Genomic DNA, 22765 nt, shown 5'->3' on the forward strand with positions numbered 1-22765 from the left:
AGCATGCAGGTAGATGTGTTACTTGAGTAGTAGCTGAGAGCCCTACATCTCGCAGGCAACAGAAAGTCCACCCCACAGTGGCACACTTCCTCCAACATGCCATACTTATTACAACAAAGCCATACCTCCTAATAGTGCCATTCTCTCTGATATTATGGGGGCCAGTTACATTCAAACTACCCCACTCATATTCCATTGTATTGACAGACCATAGCATAACAAGTCAGTTCACTTGTTAAATGCACATTTGTGCTATTTTGACTTTTAAGATATTACAAGTAGAATTTCTATAAGATGAAGAGATAGGTAAATAGTTAAGAGCACTTGTCCTACCAAAAGCCTCACATTTGATTCCCAGTGCCCGCATTGTGGCTGTGGTTGTTTAAATGAGAATGGCACCCATAGACGCATATATTTCTATGTTTGATCATTAGAGAGTAGTACTACTTGAGAGGAATTGGGAGGTGTGATCTTGCTGGAGTATGTGTAGCTTAGTTGGAGAAAGTGTGTTACTGGGAGAAGGGTTTGGGGTTTCAAAAGCCCAAGCCAATCTCAGTTTCTCTCTCTTCTTACTCAAGAGTTTTCAGATGAGAATACTATTAGTAAGTGGCCTAGAGACTGTTCTTGTAGTATTTTGGTGAGGAATGTGGCTGCTTTCAGCTCTCATCCAAAAAACATCTGCCTCAGGCTAAACTGAAGAGTTTTAGATTAATAGCATTGGCAGGAAAGATTGCAAGATGGCCTAGTATTGACTCTGTCATGTGGTTGTTAGTGGTCACTCTTATGCAGATCTATAATAAAAAGAAGGAAGGTGAGAAAGAAAAAATACAAAATGCACAGCTTGAGGAGAAAAGGAACACCAAAAAGTGTAATGGAGCTAGTTCCAATACTCAAGAACATAAAAAATGTAAAAAAAAGCTTGATGCTAAGTGGAATAAAGGAAGTAGTGGCCTCATGGCAAGACTTTACCCAGCTAAACCTCTAACTTATGAAAAGGAATTAAAGAAAAGCTTAAGCAGTGAAGGAAACCATTGAAAACAGAAAGTTGATGAAAATATATTTGAACAAGGGGGTCAAGTTCCAGCTCCATCAAGCAGTAGAGCTTGGAAGTTTCTCCCATGTGATTCTGGATTTAGAGTTCAGGATACAGGAAAGGAGTTGTGGAATCTCCATAAAAGGCTAAGGAAAGCTACTGAGGCCAGGCATCTGTAGTGATATTTTGTATGTGCACCCCAATAAAGCTTATCTTAGGATCAGAGGAAAAAGCCAGCCACTATATTGAACATAGAGGTTATACAGTGGTAATACATGCCTTTAATCCTTGCATTCAAGAGGCAGAGATTTATCCAGATCTCTGTGAGTTCAAGAGCTGCAAGCCATAGGAAAATGTAATGGAATTCAGCCACTATCACAAAAGCTACTAATTGGAAAAGTCAAGGACTTTTCTGAAGGTCTGTATAGATAGATAGGAAGTGGCTGGGCAGAGAGAGAAAGTGAGATAGCAAACAAAAAGGCATCTAGGTGTGGGTATACAGGAAGTAGGTCTTTTTGGAGGCTGAGGTGTTGGTAAGGTGAGGTTGTCTGTGGCTTGCTCTATTTCTCTCATCTCTCAGTTTTAACTCCAATATCTGGATCTGGGTTTTATTATTATTATTATTATTATTATTATTATTATTATTATTATTATGACCACTTAGCAATTCATCTTACATCTGGTGCCCTAATGTTTGTGGCACAAATTTAGGAAAAAGCTGTTTGCCTGTGGCCATACATACCCCGGCTTGGCCCGAGATGCATGTGACCAGATGAAAAAGCCACTTGCCTGGGGCTTAGGTCTGAGCTGCATGTGGCCAGAATCTCTTTGGCTTCTTTTCTCCTGGTGGGAGAAAGGACTGGACGGCCAGATCAGGGCCCTAACAGGCTCCCCTAGCAGCCCTGGCATGAACCAGGCCTTAGTTTCAGTTCACTAGAATGGGATGGAGCTGAGCAAGCAATTTTCAGGAAAACCACAACTTAGGGGCAACCAATCAATAGGTGCCCCTCAGCCTCCTGCTGGCTCAGCAGGCCCCCAAGCCCCTTCTGCTGACTCAGCAGATGTCTCCCCCCCCCCAGACTTCGGCTAGCTAAAGATAGCTTTCCCTACCCTCTTGTCAACAAGCCCCTAGACACCCCCCCAAACACCAATGGGCCCCTAACCACTACAGCCTCCCACCAATCAACTCCCAGACTAATCTTTCATCCACCAATCAGTGTTGGGCCCCATAAGGCCTGGGCGTGAGGCCCAGTGTAACTTCCCAAGCCTAGCTTGAGTTTGGATACCTGTCCTGGGACATGACTTCCGCATATGAGTGACTCAGCACTAGAATCGACTCTGCCTAGTAACTGCTGAGATGGCATCATCTCATTGGCCCGCTATCCTCACCCCATCACCCCTGTCACCCCAGGGACTCATCAAAGTCCTCCTAGCTGCATCAGGCAGCCCAAAGTTTAAAAAATGGGCATTGGCTTCTGAAGGCTCACCACATAAAGAGAAAGGCCTGAAGCAAAAACTAAGCAATAGGCCTAAACTGCAAAAAGACCAATGTGCCTACTGTAAAAAGTTGGGTCTCTATACAAATGTCCTGTATGTATAACAGGGCTCAAAAGTAAAAGTACTAAAACTAAAAATAATAAGTAATTAAAGGGGACAGGGCTTACAAAAAAATCATAAATTTTCTGGTAAATACAGGAGCACAACGTTAGAGTTAACTTTCATTAAAAAAAGAATGGTTCAAGACCCCTAATTAACAAATTATCCTCCCATCAAACTTTGCCGCTTAACTAGTCCAACAAATACATCAGAGTACCCACCTAAAAAAAAACCAAAACCACAAAATCTTTAAAACACACACACACATACACACACACACACACACACACACACACACACACACACAAACCATAAGGTTTTTGACCTTAAGGCCAAAACAGCAGAAGCTATAGGCCAATGTCCCACTTGCTTTCTCGTCAAAGCAAAAAGTGGAGTCACAAAAACTAAACACAGAAAGAGTGGAACACGGCCTGGTGCCAACTAAAAAATTAACTTCACAGAGGTAAAACCAGGCCTGTATGGCTATAAATATTTGATAGTTTTTATAAATACCTTTTCAAAATAAACTAAGACTTTTCCAACTAAACACAAAATGGCTGCCATGGTGGTCAAAAAGCTGTTAAAAAATTATCCCGAGGTATGTCCTCCCTATGCTGTTGGGCTCAGATAACAGGTCTGCATTCATTTCACAGGTAACACAGAAATTAGTTAAGGCTATGCGGACCAATTGGAAACTCCATTGTGCTTATTATCCCTAAAGTTCCGGCCAAGTAGAAAGGATAAACAGGACCCTGAAGGAGATCTTAACTAAATTAACCCTTAAAACTAGTGGTGACTGGGTGTCTCCCTTCCCCTTTGTTCTTTACCGGGTTTGCAATTCTCCTTACACCTTAAGCCTGACCCCATTTGAGATCAGGTATATCAGGCCACCACCAATTCTACATAATCTCAGGGAATAATTGCTGGCTGAATTTAATGACCACAGATTTCTCTCCTCCCTACAAGTTCTGTCTCAGGTGAAAAAAACAACTTTGCCCTTAGCTGCGTACAGTCTATAAAAAGGCACCAGCTCCTATGCCCCACGGTTTCTGGCCAGGGGTATGGTGATATTTTATTTGTGCTGAAATGTGATTTTATTTGTATGTTAATAAATAAAGTTGCCTGGATGTCAGAACTAATGGCAATCCATAGCAGAAGCCAAGTGGTGGTGATGCATGCCCTTAATCTGATCACATGGCAGGCAGAGTCTGTGTGTTCAAGGACGTAGCCAGCTTGGAGACACACGCCTTTAATCTCAATACCAACCATAGAGACCTGGTGGTGACGAGGAGGTCATGTGGTTGGGTTTACAACCAATGAGAAGGCAGAACAGAAAGTCAAAAAAAGACAGGTACACAGGAAGTAGGTCTCTTTCTTAGGGGAAGGACGGCAGCAGCAGTGAAGGGTAAGAAAGGGTTTTTAGTATCAGCTCTTAGCTTCTGCTCTGACCTCTTGGGCTTTTAACTCTGCATTTGGCTGTGTTTCTTATTTAATAAGACTGTTACATCTATACAGGGGACCTGGTAATCTTCAAGAAATGCACACACACACACACACACACACACACACACACACACACAAAACCTTAAAGCCTGGCTAAAAGGAACCTTATACCGTCATCCTAACAACACCCACAGCTGTCAAAATGGACAGGGTCCACACTTAAATTAATCATTTCCATGTGAAACCTGTGGACCCACACACTGATCCTAAGAACTGTGCTCCTAAAAAGCCAATCCTGAACTTTAAAGGGCCATTGCACACCCTCAAAATCCTTTAAAACTAAAAATCCAAAAAGTCACCAATCCAGCTAAATAGTGGGCTTGTCTCTATGCTTCTTCAACAAATGCATGTGCCCTCTGGGACTTTCCAGTCAAATCACCATAAGGGACTACAACCCCACCTACCCTTTAATCTCACATAAAAAATTATCAATGCTGGCTCAAAAAAGGTCCTAAACCCAACCTCCCATGCAGCCCCTTTGGGGAACTGGTTTCTTAACCTATACTTTAATTTAAAAACGTTTTATGGTTGGACTAAGGTATATAATGCTACATTACAAAAAGTCATGCATTTTTATGTTTTCCCAGAGTATAATAAAAATAAGGCCCAAATAAAAACCTGTAAAAAAGCCAATAACTATTTCTCTGCTTCATAAAGCTGTGTCTACATTGGTCATATTTGGTAACAGGCCCCCTAAAATAAAAATCTTATCAAAGTAAAAAAAAAAGTAGCCAAACTGAAATGTCTGGGTGCTTGATAAACTAAATTTGCAAAAAACAAAAAACAAAACACAGAAAAAACCATATAACCCAATATTAATTCAATTTACTAATGCTGGTAAAAAAACTTCTGGTTAAACAACAACAACAACAAAAAAGATACTCTGGGGTTTAAGGCTATATGGCCATGTTAAAAAAACAAATAAAAATTAAACCTAGAAGCATTATTTACTCTTCAGTTGAATGTTGAACCCCTCCAGCCATAAGAGCCCCTGGGCCCCAATAAAATAATAAGCAACCCAAAGCCTCTAAAAACAAAATCCAAAAAATGTAGGCCTAAAAAACCTAAAACATTGTCTTTAACAACCAAGGCTGCCCCCATAAGTTTGCCCACCAATTCAGGCTTCTTTAACATGCTAAGTGCTACCAATTTGGTTTTTAATACCTCAAAACCAAACCTCACCAAGACTTGTTGGCTCTGTCTAAATACAAAACCACCCTATTACAAGGGAATTGCAATAAAATGAAGTAATACCTGCTGTGGATGATTGATTAATAAATAAAATGCTGAATGGCCAGTAGTTAGACAGGAAGTATAGACAGGACAAAGAGAGAGGAGAGGTCTGGGAAGTGGAAGGCTGAGGCAGAGGCGCTGCCAGCCGCTGCCATGAGAAGATGTTAAGATACTGGTAAACCACGAGCCACCTGGCAACTTATAGATTAATAGAAATGGGTTAATTGAAGATATAAGAACAGATAGCAAGAAGCCTGCCACGGCCATATAGTTTGTAAGCAATATAAGTCTCTGTGTGTTTACTTGGTTGAGTCTGAGCAGTTGCGGGACTGGTAGGTGAGAGAGATTTGTCCTGACCATGGGCCAGGCAGGACCAGGAAAACTCTAGCTACAAATATCAGCTCCTCTGACATGCAGTCATGCAAATGGCAACATTCAGGCAAACAAACAAACAAACAAACAAACAAACAAACAAAAAACACTTACCCTACAGTCTGTAACAAAAAATGGCCTCTAGGTGGGCAAACCCATACCTAATTATATTAACCTCTGCACCAAAACTCAGAATCCACTAAAAACAAAATATTTAATCCTACCAAACAATGCCTGGCGGGCCTGTACCATGAGTTTAACCTCTGGCATACATGTCCAAGTTTTAAATAATACTCAGGGTTTCTATGTCTTGGTGCAGCTGGTTCCCAAAAATAGCTTATTTCCCTAAAAAAATTCTCCATCAATTAAAACCACTAGAACAGGCTAAACAAAAAGTTTTCACAGCTGTCCTAATATCCTCCCTCATAGGCAGGGGCCATAGGCACTAAAACCTCAGCCCTCATTTTCCAAAACCAACATAAATGCAAACATAGCCACCCTAAAAAAATCCATCACTCATCTAAAAAATTCACTCTCCTCTTTAGCTAAGGTAGTCCTCCAAAATAAAAGGGGGCTAAACTTACTGTTCCCTCAACCAGGGGGTCTATGTCTGGACCTAAAAACGATGCTGTTTTTTTGCTAACCATTCAAAAGTTATAAAAACCTTCATAAATCTAATCAAAAAAGGCTACTTTATAAAAAACTTAAAAAAATAAAAAATAATATAAATCTTTATTCAATTGGTCACCCTGGTTAACTACTCTCCTGTCAGCCCTGGCTGGGCCCTTGGTCTTCTTACTGTTGGTCTTAACCTGTAAACCTAGCATTATTAATGCCCTAGTCAAATTTATAAAGGAGCAATATGGTGATATTTTATTTGTACTAAAATGTGATTTGTATGTTAATAAATAAAGTTGCCCGGTGGTCAGAGCTATTAGCAAGCCATAGCAAAAGCTGGGCAGTGGTGGTGCATGCCTTTAATCCCAGCACTTGGTAGGCAGAGCTAGGTAGATCTCTGTGTGTTCAAGGATACAGCCAGCATTGGAGACACATGCCTTTAATCTCAATACCAACCACAGAAGACCTGGAGGTCTGTACAGACAGGCAGTGACTAGGAGGTCATGTGGTTGGGTTTACAACCAATGAGAAGGCAGAACAGAAACTTTATAAAAAAGACAGACACACAGCAAGTAGGTTTTTTTCGGAGAGGTAGGACAACAGCGACAGTGAAGGGTAAGGTTTTTAGCTCTTAGCTATTTCTCTGACCTCTTGGCTTTCATTTCTGTATTGGCTCTGTGTTTCTTATTTAATAAGATGGTTGGTTACATCTACATTTGGCGCCCACATGGCAAGAATCCAGTAAAAGCTGCTTGGCTTGGCTTGGCAGCAGGTCCGGTTCCCTGCCTGGGCGGCCCGGCTCCCTAGCTCAGGCCCAGCTCGGCTTAGGTCTCAGGCTGGACTGACCCCAAGCGGTTACCCACAGCTAGAGCTACTTGCTTAAAGCCGGTGCTACAAAAAACTCAGGCCTGCCCTGCTGAACAGGGCCCCTGCCTGTAAAGCCAATGCATGTGGTCGGAGCTTAAGGAAGCCGGAGCCCAGGCTTGACTCAACTCAAGCGGGAACACATGGCTGGATTTAAGCTTTTAGCCAGAATTTGTGATTTGTGGCTATGCTTTCTTGCTCTCTCTCTCTCTCTCTCTCTGGATTCACACCTCGGACACTAACTAGGTGGCTGTTTTGAAATTCTCTTGGATTTCTACTGTTCTACACAAACTTGGTAAGTCAATTAAGACATCAGATATTTTAAAGGAAACTATTTAAAAGAGAATTTCTTTCCACATTAAAAAAATGGGTTTTATGTGTACATTGGAAGAAAATTGGGCTTTGTTTGAAATTTTAGGCAGTCTGACAATGGAACAACTATAAGAGAAGATTAATGTTGATCGAATTATGCACTTTATTACTTTTCTTATCCTCATTTTACTATTTAAAAAGATAGTCAATTTAAATGCCAGGATAAAAGTTTTAGAAAAACCTGTTAAAATGAATTATAGAGAAATTCAGATTCAAACAAAAGAAATTAACAATAAAGTTGTTTCAAGATTGGATCATAAGGTTACAGAAAGAAAGCCTGTTTTCACAAATCACCCTTAATTTATCTGGTAGCTGTACAGCAGCTACCTGGTGAAGAGAATGTACAAAATACTTGGATTCCAGTTAAAATATTAGACTTACGAAGATTTAAGGAGGCAATAGTATCTTATGGCATGCATTCCCCATATGTAAAGCAAATGTTAAACTCCTGGTCAACATATAATAGGATTATACCACAAGACTGGCAGGAGCTGGCACAGGCTGTTCTGGAACCCAGTCAAAGGCTCCAGTGACAAATGTGGTTCAAGGAGGAGTCTAAAAGTATAGAAAAACAATGGAGGGATAAAGGAATACAAGTCTGCCAGGATCAGCTTATTGGAGAAGGCCAATATGCTTCGGTACAAACACAATGTTTACATGATGTCCAAACCCTAATTCTATGTCAAACAGCAGCCTTGAATGCATGGGACAGAGTTGAGGAACCAGGAAAAAAACTGAGTCATTTACAAAGGTTGTACAGGGCCCAAAAGAATCTTTCACAGATTTCTTACAAAGATTGACTTCAGCAGTACAGAGAATGGTCCTGAATTCAGAAGCTAGTCAGATAATAATTGAATCTTTGGCCTTTGAGAACGTGAATGCAACATGCAAAAGAATAATCAGGCCATTAAAGGCAAGATCTGTACCCTTGGAAGATTGGATTAGAGACATGGTTAATGTTGAGGCTCATGACCATGATAAAATGTGGGTAGGAGAAGCAATTTCAAAAGGTTTGAGGAATGTTAGATGTTTTGGATGTGGAAAGCAAGGACATTTGAAAAGGGACTGTAAACAGGTCATTCCTAGAAACAATGTTTCTTCAAGGAACAATGGCAACAGAATGTCCCTTCTTTCTGGAGTATGCAGAAGGTGTGGTAAGGGAAAACATTGGACCAATGAATGTAAATTAACAAGGGGCAGGCAAGGTAATCCTTTGCCTCGGTCTTCGGGAAACTCCCAGAGGGGCCTCAGGCAGGCCCCCACCGCAAATCCAGTTCAAACCTTTCCTGCAGTTGTAGAGGAAACCCCTACTCAGAGCAATTAAATAACCAAATGCCTATTGGAATAAATCATGCTGGTTGGGATGATGAAACAGAGAGAATAAAAAATTCAGGAAAAAACATAAAGAAAATTTTTTGGCAAACTTCTATAAATGAACAAAGACCAAAATTAACAATAAGAATAAATGGTGTTTTGTTGTCTGTTCTGGTAGATACAGGTGCTGATGTTACCATAATTGCACCAGAATTTTGGCATCCAACTTGGCTTCTTCAGGAGGTAAACATTCAACTGTTAGGAATTGGAACATTATCTCATGTGAAACAGAGTGCAAGATGGCTCAAATATATAGGTTCAGAAGGACAAAGAGGAAAATTAAAACCATATGTGGATAACATAGCTATGAACCTGTGGGGTCGAGACCTGTTGCAACAATGGAATACTCAGATTAACATCCCTGCAACCTCAGAAACAAATCATAAACTAGCACATATTTCTGAGAGAAATATTAGAAGATATTCCAATGAGTGGTCACCAGCCATCCATATTATATAAGAACAGGGCACAACAACTGATGATCTCTCAAAGGCACCAACAGCTCTACCTTTAAAATGGTTAACAGACAAGCCTGCATGGGTTCAGCAATGGCCTTTAACAACATAGAAACTCCAGGCTTTAGAAGAGCTGTTAGAAGAGTAGTTAAATGCTCAACATATTGAAGAATCAACCAGCCCTTGGAATTCTCCTGTATTTGTTATTAAAAAGAAATCTGGTAAATGGAGAACGGTAACAGACCTTAGAGCAATTAACAAAGTAATTCAGCCATTGTATTCCCTACAATCTGGAATTCCTTTGCCTACCCTGTTACCAAAAGGATGGCCTCTCATAGTTATTGATTTAAAAGACTGTTTCTTTTCAATACCCTTACAAGAAAAAGACAGAGAAAGATTTGCTTTCACAGTGCCTACTTATAATAATTCTCAACCGGTTAAAAGATTTCAATGGAGGGTCCTCCCACAGGGAATGTTGAATAGCCCAACTCTGTGCCAATATTTTGTACAACAGCCATTGGAAGTGATACGTAAAAAATTTCCTAAATCTATAATTTATCATTATATGGATGATATTTTACTAACTGACTCAAATGCAGATACTTTAGAAAGAATGTTTAAAGAAGTAAAAAAAAAAATTGCCTTTGGGGATTACAAATTGTTCCTGAAAAAATACAAAGAGGAGATTCTATTAGTTATTTAGGATATAAAATAGAGCTACAAAAAATTAGACCCCAAAAGGTACAAATTAGGAGAGATCGAATACAGACACTTAATGACTTTCAAAGATTATTTGGAGACATTTCTCATCTATGAACTATTGTTGGGGTAAAAAATGATGAACTGAATAATTTGTCTAAAACCTTAGAAGGTGACAAGGACTTAAATAGTCCAAGAGAATTATCACCTAAAGCTGAGAAAGAATTGGCCTTGGTAAAAAAGAAAGTACATGAAGGGCACGTGGATCATATTGATCCAAAGCTGGATTGCATTTTGGTTATTTTACCTTCTAGGCATTCTCCTACAGGAATATTAATACAGAGGGAAGATATTATATTGGAATGGATATTTTTACCAAATAAACCGAATAAAAAATTAAAAACTTATATGGAAAAAAATCTCTGACTTGATTTGGAAAGGAAAATTGAGACTTCGTCAATTAGCAGGAATAGACCCAGCAGAAATTGTTGTACCTTTAACTAAGGAGGACATTGAAAAATTATGACAGACAGTGAACCTTGGCAAAGAGCTTACAGTAATTTTTTTGGGAGAAATTAACAGCAAATATCTTAAAAGCGATAGAATTGATCTTGTAAAGAGAGCTGATTGGATCTTGACTCGAATTGTATGGGAAAAACCCATATGTGGAGTTCATACATTTTATACAGATGCCAACAAACAAGGAAAGGCAGGTTACAAATAAAAAATTTAAGTAAAGTGGTTCAAAGTCCTTATAATTCAGTTCAAAAATCAGAATTGTATGCTATTCTGTTGGTATTAATGGATTTTTCAGAACCTCTCACAATAGTAACTGACTCTCAGTATGCTGAAAGAGTGGTATTACATGTTGGGACTGCAGAATTTATCCCTGATATTTCAAAATTAACTTCATTATTTATTCAATTACAAGATACAATCAGAAAAGGAGTCATCCTTTATATATAACTCACATCTGATCCCATACTGGTCTGCCAGGCCCTCCAGCACAAGACAATGATGAGATTGATAAATTATTGATAGAAAATGTGCTAGAGGCCTCAGAATTTCATAAAAAACATCATTCCAATAGTAAATGTTCAAAAAAGGATTTTTTCATAACCTGGCAACAAGCCAAAGAAATAGTAAAGTAATGTCCTACTTGTTCCTTCTACAATCAAACACTATTACCAGCAGGATGTAACCCAAATGGTACTCAGAGGAATAAAATCTGACAGATGGACATGTTTCACTTTGCAGAATTTGGAAAATTGAAATATGTACACCATATCATCGATACTTATTTCAATGGGCAACTGCTTTGAGTTCTGAAAAAGCTGATTCTGTAATCACTCATTTGCTAGAAGTTATGGCCATTATGGGTATACCTGCACAAATCAAAACTGACAATGCTCCATCATATATCTCTGTTAAAATGAAACAGTTTTTTGCTTATTACAATATAAAGCATATTACAGACATACCACATAATCCTACAGGGCAAGCAGTTATAGAAAGATCAAACGAAACTCTAAAGGATATGCTAAATAAACAGAAAGGGGTAACAAAAACCCCCAGAAATAAACTACATAATGCTCTATTAACTTTAAATTTTCTCAATGCCAATGAGAAAGGAACAATAGCTACAGAGAGACATTGGATAATAAAAAAAAAACTACAGAATTAAATCAGCCTATATACTCACAAATTCTTTGGAAGTTGCTTGCATGTACTTCCTGTTTTTATTTTTGTTAGCTAATATTATTTCCTTCTTGGGTCTTTGAGGGAGTTGAAGATTAGTTAGTTATAGTTGAAGATTAGTTAGTTATAGTTGAAGAAGATTAGTTAGGATTGAAAGTGAATTAGATACATTTTGGACTTACCAAAATAGGACAGATAATGGAATTATTTTCTTTGGATTTGTCAAATACAAATGGACTAGACATTGTTTAGGTATTTATTGCTTGTATATATGGTATATAGTTATTGTTCTTTTTTATATAGTTTTTCTTACATTAGTTACAACTTTTTTTCTTTTTTCTTTTTATTAAAATAGAAAAGGGGAAATATGGTGATATTTTATTTGTACTAAAATGTGATTTGTATGTTAATAAATAAAGTTGCCTGGGGATCAGAGCTATTAGCAAGCCATAGCAAAAGCTGGGCAGTGGTCGTGCATGCCTTTATTCCCAGCACTTGGTAGGCAGAGCTAGGTAGATCTCTGTGTGTTCAAGGATACAGCCAGCATTGGAGACACATGCCTTTAATCTCAATACCAACCACAGAAGACCTGGAGGTCTGTACAGACAGGCAGTGACTAGGAGGTCATGTGGTTGGGTTTACAACCAATGAGAAGGCAGAACAGAAACTTTATAAAAAAGACAGACACACAGCAAGTAGGTCTTCTTCGGAGAGGTAGGACAACAGCGACAGTGAAGGGTAAGGTTTTTAGCTCTTAGCTATTGCTCTGACCTCTTGGCTTTCATTTCTGTATTGGCTCTGTGTTTCTTATTTAATAAGATGGTTGGTTACATCTACAGAGCAATTCTCCATGGTACAGCTAATGGTTCTAAAACAATACTGGCCTGTAAATAAAAAAAAAAATGCATCTTCAGATTTTAAAATGGCCCACTACTCAAAAAAAAAAAAAAAAAAAAAAGAAAAGAACTGAATGAAGAAAGAACTGAATGACCAAGCCAGGGTCCTAACAGGCTCCCCTAGCAGCCCTGGCATGAACCAGGCCTTAGTTTAGGTTCACTAAAATGGGCTAAAGCTAATCAAGCAATTCTCAAAAAAACCTCAACTTAGGGGCAACCAATCAACAGGTCCCCCCCCCCAGCCTCCTGCCGGCTCAGCAGACACCCCAAAGCCCCACTACTCATTCACACATATTCAGCAGTGACTGGACTCAGTACTATTGACAATAACAACAAGAGGGGACCTTGGATTGGCAGCAATCAAAGAATTAATAAAAGTGTTTTTATGATACATTGATTTTAACCAGGACCATCTGTGTGGCCACAGGTTTCAAACCATCTATTGGAGCCTAGTGACTCACCATTTGACACATGAAAGACAATGAATGTCCCCTTCCTGGATTCCACCAGTAACTAATGTACTTCTCCCACCAATTCCTCCCTTGATCTTCCCATTCCTTCTGAAATTTGTGGCTTTTATTCTTTAATCATAATTCTTACATATATATGTATATAGGTTTATAAATATAACCTGCTATGTTCAATTAATGTTGTTTAGATGACCTTCTGGGATTGATTAACTGATCAGGATTTGACCCTGTAGAAGACAGATTCTTCCTCCGTCAGGACACATTAATTATGTCTAGCTTTTCTTCTAAGAGTAAAGCCTTGTGAGAATTCTGCCATGCACACTGGCACTTAATTGCTGGCATCACTTTTTGGGTCTTGTTTAGGTGACCATATTGTTGACATTTGTTGGCTAGCTCAGTGGTATAGTACTAATCCCCTGCACTGTAAAAATAGTCTTCAGAGTTATTTGATGGAAATTATGAAGCTAAATTATGACCTAGAACAGGGGTTTCCAAAATCACTCATTCTTTGATTCACTTTTCGTTCTTAGAATTTAATTTTAAACATATGTTGCAATACTGGGAGTAGAGTCTAAGGCCATACCTATGCCAAGTGAGTACTTTTAAAATTTTTTTCAACTTAAGCATTTTCTTACTATTTTTATTAATTAAATGCTTTCATTTATTTTACATCTTGACCACAGATTCCTCTCATTCCTCTCCTCCCATTTCCCTCCCTCTTCCCTGCACCTTCACTCTACCCTTCCCAAGCCACTCCTCCCTGTCAACAATGACAAATCAAGTTCAGCTTTGTTGAGTCAGAACAAAGCTCTTTCCCTTGCATCAAGGCTGGGTGATTCATTTTGAACATGGCTTTCAGGGTAAAATGAATGAAAAGGATAGAAAGAGTAAGTGTTCCTTGACAGTCTGTACATGAATGACAGAGAGTGTCTCCAGATATGATACCTCCTCCAAACTAAATTTCAGAAGGTAGTCAGCTATTTCACAATGGAGTTTCAAGGGTATAATCTGTATGTTGGTTGGACTGGACACAGGAGCTGATTGCTAAACTTCCACTTACCTTCTCCACCCACCCAGGATTATCATTGCTTATAAGATAAAAGATACTGAATGTTTATCAGCCACTGCTCACAACTGAAGTCTTCACTCTACCACGACTTTGCCACTTATAGCTCCATAGCCTAACCAGAACCATGGTGCTCGAGAACTTTGGTAAGTACTCCATCCCAAGGAGACATAGGTATTTGGCATCCCTCCTTTGCCTCTGAATTTTCACTTATTTATTTGTTTACTTGAGACACCATCTTACTTTGTTGCCATAGCTGTCCTGAACTTGCTATATAGATGAGGCTGGCTTTGAATTCACAGAGATCCACCTGCCTCAGCCTCATGGGTACTGGTATTAAAGGCGTGAGCCATTATGCCTGGTTACCTCTGAGCTTTTGTAATCCTCCCTTCTCTACTTTATTCTTGATTCCCCATCTCATCATCCTTGCTGGCATCTCTGGCTGTGATCCAATGACTGTGCCTGAAATTCTCAGGACTTTCCTCCTCTTCTGAGACCCTCCTCACAAATTTTCTGTCAACACCAGACATGATTAGGGTCAGTCTCAATGTCTGTTATTAGCCACCAGACTCAACAAAAGAAGCTCAGAGATATGATCTTGTAGCCCTGATCATGACCACCTGGTGGCTCCTCCAACATCAGTCTCACTCCCTTTTTGCTCCTCATTTTTGTACTTATGTGCTCAGTCTCAGAAAAAGTCACTTGTAGGAATAGGTGCAATGAGGAGGGAGGAGATGGAGCCCTCTAGCTGGGAAGGTGAGGAGTCTTGGAGCAAAGCCATGACTCCCCCAAATATCTGTACATTAATTTGCTAAAAAATTCCTGTGGTGGCGAAGCAGAGCTACACCATTGCCACTGTGCTGTGAAAAGAATGCCATCTCTATCCTTGAGTGGCACTTATTTCTGTGTCCCCAGCTGTGCATCTCAGCTGTGCTTCCAGCACTGTGGCCTGGAGTCCTGGGCCCTTCAGAATCAGAGGGTCATGAATTTCAACATCTTATACTTGAAGCCTGACTGCTCACCTTTCTTTTCAGCAAGATCTGTGCTCAACTGAGGGTCCTACTATAGTGCAGGCTTGAATGGGAGGGGGCAGGGACAAAGTCTGACTGTGTTGTCCCCTAGAATTCCACCTCTATGTAGTCATGTGATAGCCCATCTCAAGTCTTGCTTCTCCTTGACTCCCCTCACTCTCCTCTATTCCATCTCTCATTCTTCAAGAACACCACACAAGTTATCCATGGTCAGATCTGACTTCATCTAGATTATTTTTGACAGTTGTTTATTATTTTTGTTGTTGTTTTGTGTGTGAAATGCATGCTTATGTAAGAGTTATGTGAGTGTGAAGTGCCCATGGGAGTGCACGCGGAAGTGAGAGCAAGATGCAGGGTGTCTTTCTCTGTTGCCTTCCACCTTGTTGCCTTGGGACAAGAGCTTTAGCTGAACCTGAAGCTCACTGTTTTGATAATCCTAGCTGGCCAAAAGCTGTTTAGATCCTCTTGTCTCTGCTCCCAGTCCTGGGATTACAGATTTGCAGGGTTATGCTTTTTACATGGGTGCTGGGGATTCAAATTCATGTCCTTTTGCTTGAAAAGAAAGTGCTCAAATCCCTTGAGCCATCTCTCTTGTCTATTAGATTACTTTAGGCAGATTGTTGCAGATCATCCAGAATCTGATAGGGGTTAAGAGTCACTTTGAGGGTCTTTTGACTATTTTTATGATTTTGAGTATGTCTTCCACAAGTTTATGTAATAAAATCTTAATTGATCAATGCTGGAGTGAGTTAGAGCAGGGTCTATGAGATATTTTATGGCACGAGACTCGAAAGCAGAGCCATTCTGAAAGAAGTGATGTCAGTATCAGTTAATGGCAGCAACGAGGAAGCTCTCATTCTCTCTGAGTGGTCATATTGACCATATCTTGTAAAAAAAAAGCAAGTGCCTCTAATGATCTCTCTTTCCAGTATACAGACTTGCTCTTCTTGCTCTTTATCAAACCCAGAGCTGAAGCAGCACACAGTCCCATCCAAGGGCTGCTATGTGATCTGTGATTTTCTAACCTCTTTAGCCATGAGCCAGAATTGGCCATTTTATTGTTAAAGTACTGATAACCAGGTATTTGTTCCAATAAGAGAAAACCAAATACTAGGACTATTGATATTTTTATACTCTTGAACTTCTGGTAGGCCATTGTTCACGACTGCTGTGGATGGATCCTGACACTAAGAATGCAGCAGAGGCCTCTGTGCTTGTGGAAAGAGTTGGGCTGGAAAAACCCAAACATCAACTAACTTTCCAATGTGCCTCAACTTCAGTTCCAGACTCAACTAAATTGTACTCTGGAACTTTTAGCAGTGTGACTCTAGGGCTGAGGAGATGGTTCAGCGGGTAAAATGTTTGCTATGCAAACATGAGGGTCTGAGTTAAAATACCCAGAACCCAGATAAAACCAGAATGTGTAGCTGGAGTCTCTCATCTCAGTGCTCCCATAACAAGACTGGAAATGAAGACAAGGCAATCTCCTGGAAGCTGACGAGCCAAGCAGCCTGCCACGAGAACAAGAGACCCTGTCTCAAACAAGGGAGGAAGTGAGAACTAACACAGAGATTGTCCTCTGAACTCTAACTTGAATCCCTGGCATGATCCCCCCACACACTGATGCACCCAAATGGCCACACACAGAGAGGGTTTTTTTTTTTTTTTTAGCATGGAGATGTTATGAGTTTTATGTTTTTACCACATAAAAGCGATTGCCAGCAAGCCTTACAACCTGAGTTCAACCACCAGAACCCAGATAAAGATAGGAGTGACCTGATTCCACAATGTCTTCTGACCTCCTTGTATATCCCCTCTCTCTCTTGCTCTCTTGCTCTCTTGCTCTCTTGCTCTCTTGCTCTCTTGCTCTCTCTCTCTCTCTCTCTCTCTCTCTCTCTCTCTCTCTCTCTCTCCTGGGTATGTGTGTCACAGACACATACTAGTAAAAATAATAATAAAGTTAATATATTTTAAACGTGATTCTGCCAAATGCTTTATTAAAAAACTATGCTCATGGAATCTCCAATAGGAAAATACACCACAGTCTCCCTCATGTACACACAAAGAACCACAACACACCAGCCGTCTCTTGATACCCAACCAAGAATCTCTTTCTGGAACTTTCACAGGTTTGCTCTATATACTGCTCAGTCTACCTTGAGGCTGTCATCCTTTGTCAGTCTGCAGAGGCAGCAGCTGCAGTCATGAACCCACTTCTGCTGTCCCTCCATCACCTACTACCCTGCAGCCTGATCAGAATCACTGTGTATGGAATCTAGAAGGAGAGTCTAGCCAAAGTCACATCAAAAACTTATTGCAGCTCTAATGCACCTATGAACTTCAAATTAACCCCCTTTCTGTGTTCAGTTCCCAGGGTCTCCCTCATAACCACCCATGTGGAATCTGCAAGTGTAATCTTTCCTCCCACTTGCAAACTTCACAAACTCCACTCTTCCTAGCATCCTACATTCCTCATGTGTCAGCCCAGATCCTGAAACACATCCAGAGTCAGTCACAAATTCCACTCTGAGTCATCATCAGCCATCAAGGTGTCTAGTGAAGTCCCTTGTCTCTGATCATCATCAGCTGTGGCACCCATTGTGATTCTGTCCCATTTATGTTTCTCAGGCATCATCCTCATTCCCATGCTCCTATTCACAAACTCAGGAGCAGGAGCTGCAGGATCTCACACATCCCCAACTCTCTCACATACTGGCTTATTGCTGTGCCAGCCAGTACCCATGTGTGGGGACAGGATCTACAACCCCTCGAAGCAGTGTTGTGTGGATGATGCCATCTTGCCCTTTAACCTGACCCGAAACTGTGGTACCACTGACTGCCCCTACTGGCCCTGCTTTGAACTTTGCTGTTCAGAGCCTTATGGCCCCCATCCAGAATTTCTTATCAAGCTGAAACTTCAGGGGGAGAGATCCCGTTGCAGTTCATCCCCCATCTCTGGGGACTGTGCCAGGTAAGCATCCTCTTCCTGTCTGTACATAGGGTTGTATATGGAAATAGAAAAGGGGGTTCTGCAGGTGTACCTCCCTTTATGAAAACCCCTGTCCCCTGTTCTAATCACTAACAAACCTTTGGGATATTTTGTTCATTCACTTGTCTGATTCTTCATTTTTATTTTCTACTTTGCAGCAGAAACATTTTACAGAGAAGATATCCAAGAAAATCCACTTTTTATTAGGCTACAAGTGATGCCCAGGTAGGCTTCGATGTCTGTGCAGTCACTAACTGAGATGATGGCTGCGTGCTGGGCTATAAACAGGACATTTGTACTATCCCCTCTGAGGATCAGGGAACATTCTGAAGAGACGGGGCTGTTGGCAAGCTCAGTCTTACTTCAGTTGCCTGGGTACAGCTCAGCCTGTCAACAGCCAACCATGGGTACTAGTGAGCTCACTGGGCTTCCTCCCTACCAAATTAGCTACTGGCGGAATCCAGGGAAGGGACTGTCATTGTCTTTCATGTGTCAAATGGTGAGCCACTAGGCTCCAATAGATGGTTTGAAACCTGTGGCCCCACAGATGGTCCTGGTTAAAATCAGTGGATCATAAAAACATTTATTAATCCTTTGATTGCTGCCAATCCAAGGTCCCCTCTTGTTGTTATTGTCACTGTCACTGCTGACCATGTGTGATTGAGTGTGGGGCCATCTACTGAGGCATGAGCAATACACCTGAGGCCACGTCCCCAGAGGAAAGTAACTGTCCCTCCCCAGTAGACACCAGCTGCCCATAGCTCCTCAGCCTGAGTTGTGGCCTGGGGAACCTTCATGCTCCCACATACACTGGAATTTTGACTGATTTGAACTTGCCCAGGTCTGTGCAGGCAATCACAGATTCTGTCAGTTGATGTGTGCATTAGCTGTATCATTTCAGAAGCCAGCCTTTCACGGCTCTCCTCCATAACCTCTGGTTCTTACGTTCTTTCTACTCACTCTTCCAGCATGTTTCCCTGAGCCTTGGCTGGAACAGATTAGTTGATACAGATGACCCATCTGCAGCTGGAGACTCCCAGTCACTTGTTCTCAGCACATTGACCAATTATAAGTCTCTGTATCAACCATTACCTACTGCAAAAGAAACTTCTCTGACCAAGGTTGAGAGCACATGTGTATGGGCATAAAAAATATTAAGAAGGTAATTTGAGGAAGAGAGAGATGCATCAGTAGTTAGGAGCATCTGTTGTCCTTCCAGAGATCCTGAGGTCCATCCTCAGAACACACATGATGACTAACAACTACCTGTAACTCCAATCCCAGGATGCCCTCTTCTGGCCTTTCAGGCACTGCAGATAATCATGCACAGACATGCAGGCAAGACAGCCATATACATAAAAGTGAACATTAAAACATAAACAACAACAGCAACAACAACAACAACAACACACACACACATACACACACACACACACACACACACACACACACACACGGTCATTTGACAACATGGCCATTCACACACACCCTAGGACCTATGATTGACAGGTTGTTGTGTTCCTCATTTTTATTTCTTAAGCCAGCACACAGTATATTAGATATCATTTTGCCATTTTCAAACAAAATGTGTTTTAATCGATTCCCCTGATATCTCATCCTGACTGTGTGCTCTCAGATCACCATTGTGTGCCCCACCCTCTCATATCTGCCTTCCTGGACATGCATCTCTACCTACATTTTAAAGATCTTAACTCTCAGTTTTCTTCCCTGGACAGATTCGAATGTCTGGTTTCTTCCAGTAAATACCAGCTCCTGAATGTTCCTACTAGAAGGATGGGCACCTGAGGCATTGGAATGAAGTGACATTATGTGTGCATCATTATAATGCTCATTTGAACATAGTTTAAACATGTATTGGAATGTTCTAAAATTATCATGTGTCAATGCAATTAAAGATAAATATATCCAACCTCAAGTCCATGGGAGCAGAGAACTGTATGCAAACTAGGCCTGGGACCCTCACAGAAACTCAAACAGTGGGTGCTATGTAACAATTACCAGCCAGAATAGGTAAGAGCCCCACTTGCCCTCAGAACTCTGCCAGACCTTTGGTTCTGAGCAGAAAGACCACTTCCCCTGCTCACCATCCACACCTACTGTTGTACCCCCAACCCTATCTAGGCAGATATCCCCTGCTCAGGTGCAGGCCAGACCAGCCAGAACAGGCCATGCCAGTCAGAGGAAGAGAGAACACCTGCTGGACCAAAGGTCATGCTCATTGTCAGAGTCTTGCCCCCAACTCTGATGGAAACATTCTGCTGGACCAGAGGTCACATTGGCTGCCAGAAATACAGACCACAAAAACCAGAAGACCCAAAAGAAAGCAGAAACCAGGGAACAAAACATCCATCTAACAAAACAAGCACAGAAATCAGCTCCTAGATCTATATTCATTCCCAACCCAGATGCCTAGATGTTAGTGCAAGTACAGAGTCAACAACAGCCAGGGCAATATGGCACTACCAGAGCTATCCTACTACAGGAACCCCTGAACATGTCAACACAGCCAAAGAAAATGACCTTAAAACCACATTTATGAAGATGATAGAGGTAGTTAAAGGGGAAATAAATAAACACTTTAAAGAAATCCAGAATAGAAACAATTGCAGGAAATGAATAAATCCCTTAAGGAAAGTCAAGAAAAATAAACAAACAGGTGAAGGAAATGAATAAAACTGTCCAAGATCTGAAAACATAAATAGGAGCAAGAAAGAACACACAAACTGAGGGAATCCTGATGATGCAAAATCTAGGTGAGTAAACAGGATCTACAGACATGAGCATCACCAACAGACTACAAGAGATGGAAGAGAGAATCTCAGATGTGGAAGCTATGATACAAGAAAATGATACATCAGTCAAAGAAAATGTTAAATCTAAGAAGTTGTTGACATGAAAGGTCCAGGAAATCTGGGACACTATGAAAAGACCACACCTAAGAATAGTAGGAATATAAGAAGGAGAAGATACCCAGCTCAAAGGCTCAAAAATATTTTCAACAAAATTATAAAAGAAAATACTCCTAACCTTAAGGGGACATGCTGATAAAGGTACACAAAGCTTACAAAACACCAAATAGATTGGACCAGAAAAGAAGGTCACCCCACTACATAATAATTAAAACACTAAATATGCAGAACAAAGAAAGAATATTAAAAGCTGCAAGGGGAAGAGGCCAAGTAACATATGAAGGCAGACTTTTTATAATTACACCTGACTTATCAATGGAGATTCTAAAAGCCAGAAGAGTCTGGACAGATGTCTTTTAGACTCTAAAAAAACACAGATGCCTGCCCAGACTACTATACCCAGCAAAATTTTAATCACTATACATGGAGAAAACAAGATATTCCATGACAAAGTCAAATTTAAACACTATCTATCTACAAATCTAGCCCTATAGAAGATAATAAAAGGAAAACACCAACCCAAGGAGATTAACTACACCCATGAAAACACAGGAAATAAATAATCTCCCACCAGCAAAACCAAAAGAAGGGAAGTATACACACACACACACACACACACACTACCACCATCACCACCACATAAAAAATAACAAGAATTAACATTCATTGGCAGGATTTTTCTCAATATCACCAGCCTCAACTCTTCAATAAAAAGACACAGTCTCACAGAATGGATGTGAAACCAAGTTCCATCCTTTTGTATACAAGAAACACAACTCAACTTCAAAGATAGATATTACCTTAAAGAAAAAGTTGGGATTGCCCAATGAAAGAGAAATGGATGAGATCTACATTTTATTTTATTTTATTTATTTTTTATTTTTTTGGTTTTTCGAGACAGGTTTTCTCTGTGTAGCTTTGCGCTTTTCCTGGATCTCGCTCTGTAGACCAGGCTGGCCTTGAACTCACAGAGATCCACCTGCCTCTGCCTCCCAAGTGATGGGATTAAAGGCATGCGCCACCACCGCCCGTCGGATGAGATCTACATGAACAACCTGGACGTGAGTGGAGGTAATGAAGGGCAAGGGTCAAGGGAAAGAGAGCTTAGGGGGGCAGGAGATCCCAGCTGGATCAAGAACAGAAATGGAGAACAAGGAATAAGATACCATGGTAAATGAAGACCACATGAGAATAGGAAGAAACAAAGTGCTAGAGAGGTCCACAAAATCCACAAAGATACCTCCACAATAGACTATTGGCAATGGTCAAGAGACAGCCCAAACTGACCTACTCTGGTGATAGGATGGCCAAACACCCTAATCGTCATGCTAGAAACCTCACCCAATGACTGAGGGAACCAGATGCAGAGATCCATGGCCAGGCCCCAAGTGGAGCTCCAGGAGTCCAATTGGCAAGAAAGAGGGGGGTTTGTATGAGCGAGAATTGTTGAGACCAAGGTTGGAAAAAGCACAGGGACAAACAGCCAAATGAATGGAAACAAATGAACTATGAACCAGTAGCTGAGGAGCCCCCAACTGGATCAGGCCCTCTGGATAAGTGAGACAG

The 22765-nt window shown here is 40.7% G+C and overlaps 1 long non-coding RNA gene across 1 annotated transcript in view; it reads left to right on the forward strand.

Moving 5' to 3' along the window:
- LOC131925720 (uncharacterized) overlaps positions 1–20205 on the forward strand; it is a 35514-nt gene extending 15309 nt beyond the window's left edge. Inside the window, exons 3-6 of the long non-coding RNA XR_009383321.1 lie at positions 14261–14395; positions 17909–18251; positions 18428–18494; positions 20006–20205. This is a non-coding gene — a long non-coding RNA (uncharacterized LOC131925720). The remainder of the gene's footprint in view (positions 1–14260; positions 14396–17908; positions 18252–18427; positions 18495–20005) is intronic.
- Positions 20206–22765: the final 2560 nt, after the last annotated feature.

This window comes from Peromyscus eremicus, chromosome 1, assembly GCF_949786415.1.
Source record: "Peromyscus eremicus chromosome 1, PerEre_H2_v1, whole genome shotgun sequence".
NCBI lineage: Eukaryota > Metazoa > Chordata > Mammalia > Rodentia > Cricetidae > Peromyscus > Peromyscus eremicus.